This window comes from Aotus nancymaae, unplaced genomic scaffold, assembly GCF_030222135.1.
Source record: "Aotus nancymaae isolate 86718 unplaced genomic scaffold, 86718_ANA_hifiasm-v0.15.2.pri h1tg000015l_1, whole genome shotgun sequence".
In the NCBI taxonomy this organism is placed as follows: Eukaryota; Metazoa; Chordata; class Mammalia; order Primates; family Aotidae; genus Aotus; species Aotus nancymaae.
The window spans coordinates 11,237,378-11,252,526 of record NW_026988427.1 but is presented as its reverse complement, the minus strand read 5'-3'; the positions used below and the strand labels follow the sequence as shown (position 1 = coordinate 11,252,526).

Sequence of the window (15,149 nt, the reverse complement as noted above, 5' to 3'; positions counted from 1 at the left end):
AGCAAGCCCCACTAGCCTGCTGCCCCCAAGTGCCCTCACACCCCCAAGAGGAGCCACAAGCCCTTCATGGCAGCGGGGCATGACTTTGGGCCTTGGCTGTCACCAGGACCCAGCGTCACCTCCTCCAGCCTTCCCTGTTGACCCCTGGCCTCCTCACTGCGCTCTTCAGAGCTCAGCTGCCATATGACGCACTGCCCGGGGACCAGCGTTTCCAGCCACGTCCACCGATGGCGCTGCTGCCACCGCGAGGCCTGGTGCTGCTGGGAGACCCACCAGCCGGGAAGGAAGCAGGCCAGATGCAGTGGCTCCTGCCTGTAGTCCCAGCACTGTGGGAGGCCGAGGCGGAAGATCGCTTGAGCTTAGCAAGACCTTGTCTCTGCAAAAAATACAAAAATTAGCCAGGCACGGTGGTGCATGCCTGTGGTTTCAGCTACTTAGGAGGCTGAGGTGGGAGGATCCCCTGAGCCCAGGAGGTCAAAAATGCAGTGAGTTAGGATTGTGCCACTGCACTCCAACTTGGGCAACAGAGCGAGACCCTGTCCGACCCCCCTCGCTCCCCTCCACCACTCAAGATAAAAGCAGCCTAAGCCCAGGACTTAGAGGATGAAGAAAGGGAACAGGGTCTGGATGAAGAGATGTTGCCAGACCTCCTCAGAGCTATACCAGGACAAGCAGTCACCTCTCCAGCCTCCCTAGCCAGGGAGAATGCCTGCTGGGGACACCCAACCACAGGGCACAGGCCCTCTTACAGCATCCTGATACAGCTGCTCGGGCTCGATGAAGTTGCACAGCATTTTTACCAAATGCGTGGGACATCATTTAAAAGGTTGCTCCAAGAAGAAGTCCTGTTGCCCTCTGCCCCTGGGACTGTTTTTCTCAGCTGGGCTGCCATAGCAAAGTCCCACAGACAGCTGGTCAAAGAACAGAGATTTTTTTTTTATGGTGAAAAGCTTTAATAACAGACAATCTGATTTCATAGGCAACCAATGAGCAGATGAATGAATCATTTAACTTTGTTTACTTACAACCAATATTCCACTCAAGAAAGATGAACCCAGAATGCATCGTCCTGCATTCACCAGCATAACTAAGTACAAATGAAGTCAGCGGTGTGCCCCGTTAGCACAGCATACTGCACCGTGAGTCAGTAAAACAAGCCTTCGCCCACTCCGGGTCCTGCCCCCTGGCAGACAGATACAAATGGTGTGCACTGCGTGATGATACCCTTAGGTGAGAACTTGGGGTCATGCGGTCAGCTGCTGTAGAGGTTGCACCCAAAGCCTACGGCCCTGGCACCCAAGGTCAGTCAGCGGTGGTGGCTCACGGTGTCAGCCATGTTCCTTCCACACCAGGTGAATGCTGCGGTCAGGCATGCTGCTGGCAAAGACCAAGCCCATGTCATTGTGCCCATCTGGTCCATTCAACCAGGATGCTTCACCTGCCAGGAAGCTTGAGCCTCTCTTTGATTTCCTGTACTCTGGCAGAGGCCAGCGACTAATCGGGCTGTGTGTCTGCAAGTCTGTGATGTACAGGTGGTGGTGGCCAAACAGCAGAGCACAAGTATTTCCAAAGCCAAGCAAGGCCAAGTTTGCTATCTCAGGAGTCTTGATGAGCCTGAGAAGAGCGTAACTGGTGGCAAAGTTGCTGGTAGAGACCGAACGCTGAGCTATAGACGATGTATTTGCCACCCAAATGAAGTCTTGGCTGCAAGCAGATCCTTCTAACCTCAGAGACAAGACAGTGTCTTTAAGCACTTACAGCTGATTTCTCTCCCAACTGGCCAAATCTTAATCTCATATTTGTCTGCACTTAAGAGGATATAGTCTTCAGGGCTGTGCAAGAGAGACTTGACTTTGCACTTCTGCAAGACTGCCTTGGTGACCCATGCCGTGCGCCCAGTGAGTGTTCAGGCATGCCCCAGTAGATAAAGGCCATCTTTCCACAGTGAAGTCTGCAGAGCCACTCTCTAAGATATCACTGTAGTCCATGCTAAACGCTGTCCCCGTGTGCCCATGGAAGTGCTGGGTCCTGGCTCCGGAACTGTATTCCCAGCAAGCCACGGTGTTGGCAAAGGAGCCTGTCACAAGCTTCTGTTCATCGAACTTCACCACTGCACAAGTGTGAGTCTGGATGCCATAAACACACTGCCCTGTGCTCAGACCCCACAGCTTTGCAGACCCTGTGACTGTCTTCCTCAGCTGGGCTGCCGCAACAAAGCCCCACACAGAGGGTTTAAGAACAGAGATTTATCTTCCCACAGCTCTGCAGGTTGAGCGTCCAAGATCGGGGTGCCAGCGTGGTGAGTTCTTGGGCGGGCCTCTCCCTGGCTTGCAGACCATCCCCTGCTCCTTGCGTTCTCACGTGGCCTTTTCTTGGTGTGTGCAGGAGGAGAGAGAGTCCTCTTGTCCTCTGCTCATGAGGCCACCAGTCCTATCAGATTAGGGCCCCACTCTTATGACCTCATCTAACCTAATCACCCCTTAAAGTTCTGCTTTCCCAGACACTCACATTGCCAGTTAGGGCTTCTGCATAAGAATTTGGGGGACACAACCTGTCTGTATCCCTCTGACTCGGCCTGAGGCATCCAGGGGAAAAAGCAAAGGGCACCCAGCAGAACTGCAGGGTGTGGTTTAGGGCACACTCAGAGCTACAGAGCCCAGGTCTAGATCTTGGCCTGGTCACTTTTTATCAAGGTGAAGATGAGCAGTCTCTGTTCCTTTATTTAGCTTCAGGGTCCACATCTTTTTTCTTTTTTTTTTTTTTTTTTTTTTGAGACAGAGTCTCCTGCTGCCCAGGCTGGAGTACCGTGATGCGATCTCGGCTCACTGCAACTTCCGCTTCCCGGGTTCAAGGGATTCTTCTGCCTCAGGCTCTGGAGTAGCTGGGATTAGAGGCACACGCCACCATGCTCAGCTAATTTTTGTGTTTTTAGTAGAGACGGGGTTTCATCATATTGGCCAGGCTGGTCTCGAACTCCTGATCTCATGATCCTCCCGCCTCGGCCTCCCAGAGTCCTGGGATTACAGGTGTGAGCCACCACGCCCGGCCATCAGTGTCCACATCTTTTAAGCGGAAAACTTGACATGCCAAATTCTAGTGTTTTAAAATTTCCATTCAATGTTTCTAATCCTAGTGTCTAGGCTTTTGTATATTTCTGTTAAGAGTCTGGTTAGAAACAGAGTACTAATGAAATTACTATCGTAGGTGATGAGAGCTCTCATGTGTATCTCTCCTTAATTCTCACAACACCCTGCTGAAGTAGGTGTTAGTATTACCCCATATTGCAGACGAGGAAACCGAAGGGCAGAGGAGGGCAGACGCGTAAGGAACCAGGCTGCCAGGGTGCAAACATCCGACAGCATGGCGGGGCTGGTGGAGCCCGGCTGATCCCTGAGCCCGGCTGCTGCTCATTAGGTTATAAAGACGATACTGTGGATAGAGACTTTCTATCCGTTTTCTCCCATTTATTGTAGATGTAATCTTGTCAGAAAAGGAATCGAGAGAACTCCAGAGATTGCAGTTTGTGTATTTTGAACCATGTGGTTTTTTGTTCTAGGAGGATTCTAGTTCCAGAATTCCTGTGGAAACAGGTGTCTCTTACCCTGTTTATTAGTTTGCTATGATTTCCATAACAAAGTACCACAGGCTGGGTGGCTTAAACAACAGACTTTTGTCTTGCAGTTCAGAACCTAGAAGTCCCACATCAGGGTGTCAGCAGGGCAGGCTCCCTCTGAGGATTGGGAAGGAGGGATGTGTTCCAGGCCCTTCTCCTTGGCGTGTAGATTGCTGTCTTCTCCCTGAGTCTCCACATCATCTTTGAACCTGTCTGTGTCCAAAATTTCCTCTTTTTAAAGTTTTTTAGAGACAAAGTCTCTTTATTTGCCCAGGCTTTGAACTCCTGGCCTCAACAGATCCTTCTGCCTAAGCCTCCCAAAATGTTGGGATTGCAGGTACCAGTTACCAAACCTCACCCAAAGTTCCTTTTTTTTTTTTTTTTGAGATGGCGTCTCTGTTGCGCAGACGCTAGAGTGCAGTGGTGCAATCTCGTCTCACTGCAAACTCTGCCTCCTGGGTTCAAGCCATTCTCCTGTCTCGGCCTCCCAAGTAGTTGGGACTACAGGCATGCACCACCACACCCTGCTAATTTTTGCATTTTTAGTAGAGACAGGGTTTCACCATGTTGGCCAGGCTGGTCTCGAACTCCAGACTTCAAATGATCCAACCACCTCAGCCTCCCAAAATATTGGGATTACAGGCGTGAGCCACCTCGCCCGGCCCCAAAGTTCCTCTTCTTATAAGGACACCAGTCATATTGGATCAGGGTGTACCCCAGTGACTTCTGTTAAACTTGGCTACTTCTGTAAAGATGCTGTCTGTATATACAACCATATAGGTCCTGGGGAGGTTAGGACTTTAACATGAACGTTTTTCAGCATTGTTGAGGGGGCATATAATTCTACCTATAACACACGTAATGACATTGCAAATGCATTCCCTCCCAAGGCTGCCAGGCCTTAGCCTTGAGACAGCGGTAACTTATCACAGGGGTTCTGAGGTGAGCAGAGGTCAGGGCAGGCACTGGGTATGAACTTAGCCTGCTCCACTCCTGCTTGAGCCAAGGCTTCCTCCTGGTGTCCCCTTTGACCACACAGAGCAGCCCAAAGAAGCAGGGCCTGTTCCTCCCACCTGACTGACTGAAATGCAAAGTTCAGCTGGAAATAGCTGCTGCAAAATGCTGGTGGCTCACAGCTTATATGGGTGTGGCACATAGAAATGCATTAAGTGGACCAGGCACATGGCTCAGGCCTGTGACCCCAGCACTCTGGGAGGCCGACTTGGGTGGATCACTTGCGGTCAGGAGTTTGAGACCAGCCTGACCAACATGGTGAAACCCCGTCTCTACTAAAAATGCAGAACTAGCCAGATGTGGTGGTGCATGACAATAGTCTCAGCTATTTGGGAGGCTGAGGCAGGAGACTGGGAGGCAGAGGTTGCAGTGAGCCGAGATCACACCACTGAACTCCAGCCTAAGCGATGGAGCAAGACTCTGTCTCAAAAAAAAAAAAAAAAAAAAAAAAGAAAGAAAATAAATGCATCGGGTATAGGTTAATTTGAAATGCATAATAAAATAAGTGTCTATTCCTAAATAACCCACGGTACAGTTTTGCCTGTTTGGGATGTTACATAAATGAAGAGGGAATACCTTCGAAAGGAAAACCATAAAGTAATTTGATCAAATCTGAATCTCATCATAAGTAAAAGGCCCAAACAGCTTTCCAAAGGAACTGAATGCACCATACTGGGGTTTATCAGTTTTCAGGGTATCAGTCCATATGATGTTTACTGCTTGTAGTTGGCATCGGCTGGAAGCTCAGTATGAACACCTACATTTGGGCTCAGAGTTTTGAAAATAGAGGAACTGCCTTCGTTTGGAAACAGAAATGTGTAAACGCACCACAGACTTGTTTGTAAAGGCTGCGTGTTAAGCTGCCTTTCCACAGGGCAATGAGGGATTTCAAGCATAAAACATATTTGAGAAACTTCATTTTTAAGGAGCCCATTAGTTAGGTGATATTGTTTTGTTTTGTTTTTTAAATAGAAACTCTTTAATCAGAACATAAATTCTCTTCAAAATTACAGAAATCAAAGTACTATACAACAAGGCCAGAGAATAAATCTTGAAGTCATCCCAGATATACAGTGAACATCTACTCAGAACGTGGCTCAGAAAACTTTTTCTTTTTGACTTTTTTGGGCTTTTTTTTTTTTTTTTGAGACAGGGTTTCACCCTGTCACTCAGTCTGGAGGGCAATGGTGCCGTGACCCAATCATGGCTCACTGCAGCTTCCACCTCCTGGGCTCAAGCAGTCCTTCCACCTCAGCCTCCCAAAGTGCTGGGATCATAGGCAGAAGCTAGCATTCCCAGCCAAGAATACTTTTTCCTGAAGAGCCATGTGACGGCTGAATAATACCCTTGCTCCTGTCCAAGTTCTAATTCACAGAACCCGTGACTGCTACCTTATATGGCAAAGGGGACTTTATAGATGTGATCAGATTAAGGTCACAATTCAGATCCTGAATTGTCAGTGGGGCCCATGTAATCACAGGCCCTTATGAGTAAGAGAAGGTGCTGTGAAGGTGGAAGCAGGGAGTGATGCAAAGATGCTAAATGTAGGCTTTGAAGGCAGAAAGGGCCAAGGAATGCAGCTCTGAAACCTGGGAAAGGCAAGGAAGTGGACTTCTCTAGAGCCTCAGGAGGGCAGCAATCCTGCTGACACCCTGATTTCCACCCTGCGAAACTGGTTTCAGACTTCTGGCTTCCAGAACTGGGGGAGAATTAATTTGCATCATTTTAATGAACTAAGTTTGTGATAACTTGTTACAGCAGCAATAGAAAACCAGACAGTAAATATTTTTGGCTTTGCCCCCATGTCATAACTGTTGAGCTCTGCCACTGTAGCACAGACACTGTCACAGGGAATAACCAGAGTCAGCCTCGTGGGCTCGGCCAGGGATGGAAGCCAGTTGGCAGTTGTGTGACCAGGATTTTCATGATCAGCATCAGCTTAGCTCAGGATCCACAACGACCCAACCACTGAGATGGAGTGCTGGAGGCCATAACAACACACCACACACACACACACACACACACACACACACACACACACACACGGGGGGTGGTGGGGGAAGAGAGAGAGAGAGCACAAGAGCAAGAGACCGGGAATGGTGAGACTACAGAGTTGTGGGTAAAAGACAGTCTTTTCAATCAATGAAGTGGGAAAATTGAGTACTCCTATGAAAATAAATGGAACTACACCCCTACCTCCTTCCACACACCAAAATCAATTCAGATGCATTATTTACCTAAATGGGAAATGCAAACTGTATTGGTCTGTTCTCACACTGCTATAAATAACTACTTGAGATTAGTTAATTTGTGAAGAAAAAAGGTTTAATTGACTCAGAATTCCACACGCTCTAGAGGAAACATGGTTGGGGAGACCTCAAGAAACTTACAATCGTGGCACAAGGGGAAGGAGAAGTAGGCATGTCTTCACATGGCCAGAGCAGGAGGAAGAGAGAGAAGGGAGAAGTGCTGCACATTTTTGAATAACCAGATCTAGTGAGAGCTCACTCACTGTCATGAGAACAGCAAGGGGGAAGTCTGCCCCCATGAGCCAATCACCTCCCACCCAGCCCCACCTCCAATCCTCAGGATCACAACTCAACGTAAGATTTGTGTGGGGACACAAATCACAAAGCAATAAAATAGGTCAAAGATTGTATGTCAGAGTATTTCATGACCTTAGGGAAAGATACCTTAAACTGAACATAAAAAAACACTAACCATAAAGGAAAGGAACTATGAATTTCATAACCCTAAAATTAAGACCTCTCTTGCAGACAGCATAAAGATAAGGATGAACTGTTGATAATGATCAAAGCTATATGACAGGTTTATAAGAGTTTTTAACACTGTTTTTCTAGAAAACAAAACAAGAGAAAAAGACACCATAAAGAGAGTGGAAAGGCAAGCCACCAAGTGGTAGAAGATATTTACAACTCATATAATTAACAAAGTGCTCATCTTCAGAATGCAGACTGAACTTCTATGAATCAATAATAAAAACACAAATTACACATTAGAAAAATGGGCAAAAGATTTGAGCAGTCAGTTCACAAAAAAGGGTATCAAAATATCAATAACAATATGAACAATTCAGCCTCATTAAAAATCAGGGAAATGTAGATTAAAACCACAGTGAGCTATCCAGCAGAAAGGCTAAAGTGGAAAAGACTGAAAATTCCCTGTGTTAAGGGTGATGAAGAATAGGAATCCTCATACATTGCCGTAGGAGGGTAAATTGGTACAATTCTCAAGAACACAATCTTGAATTATTTACTAAAGTTGAAGATACACATGCCCTAGGTCTCAGCAATTATATTTGTAGGTATATTCCCTAGAGAAATGAATGCACAGATATATGCATAAGAACATTCAAGGTACCATTACTTATTTAAAAAATGTAACAAATCAAAGGTACATTGTAGAATGAATAAATGACTTGTGGTAGTCCGTGCACTGGAATGGAATATTATATAGAAAAAGAAGTGAGCCAAATTGATACATAATAGCACAGATTAATCTTTCATATAATTGAATGCACGTACTTTAATTCCATTTTACACAGTATCCATAAGTGGGCAGAGTAAATCGTAGTGTTTAGAGTGCACACTTCAGCAGTAGAAGCACAAAGAAATGCAAAGAAGGATCATGACTGGGAGGTGACTTGTGAGGGTGCTTGTGGATGGTGAAGGATTATACGGGTGTTTTATTTACACCCTTCTGCTACACTGAACATTTATAGTCTTGCACTTTTAAAAATGTATGTGTTACTTTTCACAATTTCAATATTTTAAAACATAAAAAGCAGGACAATTAGAAAGCAAAATGCAAGATGTGAGAACTAAATTGAAGTATATTAGTAACTCAAATAAATGTAATTCTGCTTAATGTTTCAGTTAAGAGATAAAAATTTCAAGTTTTTGTGAGACAAAAATTTCACGTTTTTGTGAAACAAAATCTAGTTTAATGTTGCTTATAAGAGACTCCCCTAAAACATAAAGCTGCAAAGTTGTCACTATCAGATGCATGTGAGTGTTCTCTGGAAGACCCTACTTGAAACGTATGTCTTTATTTTACCTAACTCAGTGCTCACTCAGTGCTAAAAGTTAGAAATAAAAATGGGGACATTATTACCAACCTTAGAGAAATTTTAAAAAGCTGTAAGAGAATACTAAAAACGTTTGTATGCTAAGAAATTAGATAATCTAGATGAAATGAACAAATTCCTGGGAACACTCAACCTACCAAAACTGATTCAAGAAGAAATAGAAAATCTTAACAGACCTATATTGTTATCAGTAATCGAAAAACTCCCAACAAGGAAAAATCTATGTTTCACTGGATGAGTTCCAGCAGACTCCAGGAAGTGAGTCTGAATTAACATCCATCCTTCTCAAACTCTTAATGAAAAAAAAAAAAAAAACAGGACAACAACAAAAGAGAAGAGAACTTCCTCAACCATTCTATGTACGAGGCCAGCATTAACCTGGTACTAAACCAGACAAAGATGTGGAAGTAAACTACAGACCGATATCACTTACGAACTGGAAATACAAAACATATTCCACAAACTACTAGAAAACTGAATCCAGCAGCATATAAAAAGGATTATGCACCACGAGCATATGGGATTAATCTCAGAAATGCAAAGGTGGTTCAACATATGAAAATCAATCACTATAACTCACCACGTTAATGGAATGAAGGAAAAAAACCACATGAGCATCTCAATCAATGCAGGAAAAGCATTTTTAAAAAATTGAACATACTTTAAGAATAAAAACACTCAGAAAACTAAGAATAAAAAAGTGACTCATTCAACACAGTAAAGGAAATGTATGAAAAATCCATGGCTAACATACTCAGTGGTAAAAGATGAAAAGCTTTCCCCCTGAAACCAGGAGCAACACAAGAGTCCCGGCTTCACCACTGGTATTCGATACTGTACCAGAAGTTCTAGCCAGAGCAATTAGGCAAGAAAAAGAAATAAAAGACATGTATACTGGAAAAGAAGAAAACTCTCTATTCAGAGATGACATGAACCTTTATTTGGAAAATCACAAAGAACGTACAAAAAAACCTACTATAGCTAACAAATTAATTCATCAAATTTACAGTATATGGAATCAACATGAAAGTAAGTTATGTTTCTATACACCAGCAATAAGCAATCTTAAAAGTAAATTAAAATCAAACACCTTTCACAACAGTATTCAAAAGAACAAAATATCTAGCAATAAATTTCACCAACAAAGTGAGAGACTTGGGCACTAATAACTATAAAATAAGACTGAAATAAATTAAAGAAAACTTAAAATAAATTTTAAAAACCCTGTGTTCATGGCTTGAAAGATTTAACATTTTTCAGAAATGGCAAAGCCAATGCTTACATATATATGTAATTGCAAGAGGCCCTGACCAGAACAGTGTGGTATGGGCATAAGGATATCTAGATTAAGGGAATAAAATTAGGAGTCCAAAAATGTATTCTAACACATTTTCAGCCAGTTGATTTTCAAGGAAGGAATCAAAATCTATGGTCAACTGATTTTTGACAAGAGTGGTGAAATCATTTAATGTGGAAAAAAATGGTTTTTATCAAACGGTGCTGGGATAACTGGATACACATGCAAAAATATGACACTGGACTTAGGCAACAATTGCTTAGATATGGTATAAAAAGCACAAACACTCAAAGAAATAATAAATTGGAAACTTTTAATTAAACAAAGTAAATTAAAAACAAAATTTAAAACTGTGGCCATCAAAGAAAACAATCAAGAAACTAAAAAAAGGAAACCAGGAACAGTAGAAAATATTTTTAAACATTCAATACATTCCACACATCTGATAAGGGTCTAACATTTAAAACTCACACAGAACTCACACACACACACACACACACACACACACACACACAGACTGAGAGAGAGAGAGAGAAATATTTGTTTTAAGGAACTGACTTGTGTGATTACGGAGGATAGCTAGTCTAAAATCTGCAGGTTGGGCTCGCGGACTGGAGCCCCAAGAAGAGTCAGTGTTGCAGTTCCAGTCCGAAGGCCATCTGCTGGCAGAATTTCTTCTTGCTCTGGTGAGGTGAGCTTTTTGCTCTATTCAGGTCTTCAGCTGATTGGATGACGCCCACCCACATTATGGAAGGCAATCTCCTTTACTCAAAGTCCACTGTTCTATATGTAAATATCCAAAAACACTCTCACAGACACATCTAAAATAATATTTAACTAAATATCAGTATTGTGGGCTAGACAAGTTGACACACAGAATTAACCATCAGAGGTCTACCACTTGTCAACCTGGCATGCATACGTATCTGCTTAAACCATACTTAATCTCCAAACCAAGACAGCAACAAGGTCATACTTCTTCCTAACATGATAAACCCCTGCCTACAATTGAAAGTGCACTAACCCTTTGCTCAGAAGAAGATGCAAAGTGTTTAGGTAATGTTTGCTCTTCTCCTTGATATCTCATAACTTAAATACTATGATGTAAAGTTAACAAATACTATGACATAAAGTCAACACATCGTACATTACATAATGAGGGATAAGAGAGGGATGAAGTATTACCAAAACATATTCATAACCAAACAAGGAAAAAATACTCATAAGTACAGTCCTCATTTCTATCACTGGTCATGTAGTCATGACCACTCTTCCACTACCCATTCCGTATTCCTTTTGCCCTCAGCAAACACCTCAGCTGGTTGTGGATCTTAACCTGATGGGGCTACGCCAACTTTTATTCCTAAAGGGGCTTGGCCATGAGTAGTCCTGCCTAACTGGTTGTTGTAGTTTTCCATTCTATAATCACAGGGCATTCACCGTGTTGGGCAACCACCACTCACATAGTTTTCTATTGCTTTAGCTCTCATATTTAGGTCTTTGTTCCATGTGGAGTTAACATTTGTGTATGGTGTGAGGTAGGCGTCCAACTTCATCCTTTTGCATGTGGATACCAAGTTTGGTATATAAAAGGCCTTTATGGTAGAAAATATTTGGGCAGAGGGGACAGCAAGTGAAGATCCAGGTGCAGACAAATGCCACCAAACAATCAAGGAATGAATAAGGTGTTTCTGCTAGACTATAGTATAGGTATTTCTGAAAATTACTGTGTTGTACTGCAGACAAAAAACAAACGGAGGTATTGGAATGATAGGATTGTAACAGACCGTTCAGATCATAAGGAGGTTTGGAACCAGAACACTAATGAAAATCACAATCCTAATGAAAAATAACAGCAAAGTTAAAAGGGCATGATAAATTGTGACAAACACACACACATATGTGCATATCTGTACATACATACTATATTAAACTGAGAACTTGACCTTTTAAGAAAGATGAAAGTATATTGGAGAGAAAGGATATGATGAAAGATTGATGCCACTGAGTTATAAAGATCAAACAGAAGTGTTTGTGAGAGAACAAGGGGCCACACTAAGCTGAGAGAGACCGAGTCAAAGCCACAACGGGCACAGCCTCATATTTTCAAGTTACACTCTCTCAGCTGTGTTGTTTGGCCTGAATTCAGAGCCTCTTACTTTGAGTGTAAAATATTAATGTGCTGGGGGAAAATCCCACACAAACCAAGACACTTTCCACATACCATCAAACTAATCCACAGTACAGAAATGCACTGGAACAAAATATGTTTTTTCACCAAACAATTTCAGAATAGAAAAAAAGAAAACATTTGACAGTGCCTTTCATGAGGCTAATACTTAGTACAAGAAATAAAATTTAAAGGCCAAACTAAGGAATATAGATACAAAAATCCTAGTCCAATATTTGCAAACTGAAATACATAAATGTCATAACCAAGTCTGGTTTGTCCCAGAAATGCACTTTAGCAGATTAATGACTTAGGAAATCTATTAATGTAATTCACTGCATTAACGGATTAAAGGAAAAACATGATCATCTAAATGGATGCAGAAAAAGCATTTGATAACATCTAATATTCATTCATAATTTTAAGTGTTTCATAATCTAAGGATCTTCTTTAAAATGATTAAGTTATCTACTAAAAGCCTACAGAAAATATTGCATTCCATGATGAATTATTTGAAGTATCTACTTCCTTTAAAATCAGAGCAAGACAATAATTTCAATTATCCTTCCCTCTAGGGGGCACTAGTCAGTGCAAGAAAAAACGAAGTATAATGATTGACTTGGAAAATACACAGCTTTCATCATTTGCAGATTATATGATTGCTTACTATGTCAGGGTTCTCCAGAGACAACAGAGACTAGATAGATAGATAGACAGATAGATAGATTAGATAGATTAGATAGATGTAACATACAGAGTTACATAAGTACATAGATTTATTTATTTATCATATAGACAGATACATTATATAGATTTATTAGAAGGAATTGGCTCATGCAGTTATGGAGGATGAAAGGTTCCAAGATCTACAGTTGGCAAGTTGGAGACCCAGGAGAGCCACAGTGTAGTTGCAGTCTGAGTCCAAAGAGCTGAGAATCAGGAGAGCCTATAGTGTAAGTTCCAGTCCAGCCAGTAGCCTTGAGACCCATGCAAAGCTGATGTTTCAGTTTGAGTCCAAAGCCAGAAAAAACTGATGTCCCAGTTCAAGGCAGTCAAGGCAAGAGGAGTTCTCTCTTACTTGGGAGAATGTCACCTTTTGTATTCTGTTCAGAGCTTCAGTTGATTGGATAAGACCCACTTACACTGCATTAAAACAATCTGCTTCACACAGTCCACTGATTCAAATGTTAGCCCACTTATAAATGCCCTCACAGATACACTCAGGATACTGACTGGCCAAATGTCTGGGTACCCCACAGACCAGTCGAGTTGACACATAAAATTAACCATGATAACTACATAGAAAATAATATATAAATATAAGAGCAATTCTAAAATAATTTTCATTTTATATACCAGGCACAAAAAGTTAGAAATTGTAAGTTTAAAAAAGATTCCATTTATAAGAGCTACAAAAATATATAGAATAACTAGGAATTATCTAGGAAGATGGGCAAAAATCTTTAAGGAGACTCTCAAAACACTTTATTTAAAGACTTAAGGAAGAACTAGATAAATTGAGTGGTTAAAATGTCTATGGATAGCAAGACTCAATAATGTAAAAATTCTGGTGCTTTTCAAATTGATCTACAGATTAATGTAACCCCAAACTATATCCCAAAGGTATTCAGATGTTCACATGGAAACGTGCTGATTGTAAAATATATATTGAAAATCAAAGGACTAAAGATAATCAGGTGCCTCTTCAAGGATAAAACAAGATGATGTATCACAAAACTATGTTAATTTATAAGCAATAAAAATGGTGCTGATTTAGACATATAGATGGACTCTATAGAACAGAGAGTCCTTAAAGTAAGTTACACATGTATATGGAAAATTTATTAATGGAAATCCATATATATGGAAAACTGACTTTTCAACTTATAAGGAAAAGGAAAATTTATCAATAAAAGATTTTGAGTAAATTGGGTAACTATAATGAAAAAGAATGAAACTGGATCCCTACCTCACACCATACATAGAATTAATTCTAGATGGATAAAGACAAATATTAGAATAAAGTTTAAAAAATTTTTTAATGTGTGAGAATGTGTTCTTTGAGCTAAGTACAGTGATTATTAAATATGATTAAAAACCACTAAACATTCTAGTCCCAAAGGAAAGGAATTATTAAATTGCCTATAAAACTACAAACTTTTGTTCACCAAAATACACCATAAAGGGAATGAATATTGTTGCCACAAACTGCTAGAAGACATTTGCAATGCAGTTAATTGACAAAGAATCAACAGGCATAATAAGTATAAGACATGAATCAATGAAAAGACGAAAACGACCTATGGAAACACTGTCAGAACACTTGAGGGCATTTCACAAAAGAAGAAACTCAAACTGACAGTAAACATACAAGAAGTTCAACTTCCTTAAGAATCAATAAAATTAAAATTGAAACATCAATAAGTTACATTTTTTATCCCACCTGATTGAATTTCAAGAAACTCTCATAAAACATTTTTACTGTGAATTGGTTTAATCACTTCATAGTTTGGCATTATATTGTAAAGTTGAAGATACCGTGAAAGGAAAATAAATCTTGGGGCCCCAAAATCACTCAGCTAAAGGAAAAAGTCAAGCTGGAAACTGCTTAGGGCAAATCTGCGTCCTATTCTATTCAAAGTTATCCCTCTGTTCACTGAGATAAATGCATATCTGATTGCTTCCTTTGGAACGGCTAATCAGAAACTGAAAAGAATGCAGCCCTGCAAGGTGGCTCATGCCTGTAATCCCAGCACTTTGGGAGGCTGAGGTGGGCAGACGACTTGAGGTCAGGAGTTCAAGACCAGCCTGGCCGACATGGTGAAATCTCATCTGTATTAAAAATACAAAAATTAGTTGGGTGTGCTGGCAGGCACCTGTAATCCCAGCTACTTGGGAGGCTGAGGCAAGAGAATCGCTTAAACCCAGGAGGCAGAGGTTGCCATGA

General features: G+C 41.5%; 1 pseudogene; it reads right to left on the bottom strand.

Annotated features, from left to right (window-relative positions):
- Window positions 1–1,328: 1,328 nt before the first annotated feature.
- The window catches only part of LOC105716767 (F-box/WD repeat-containing protein 2-like), a 25,223-nt pseudogene continuing 11,402 nt past the window's right edge, over window positions 1,329–15,149 (bottom strand).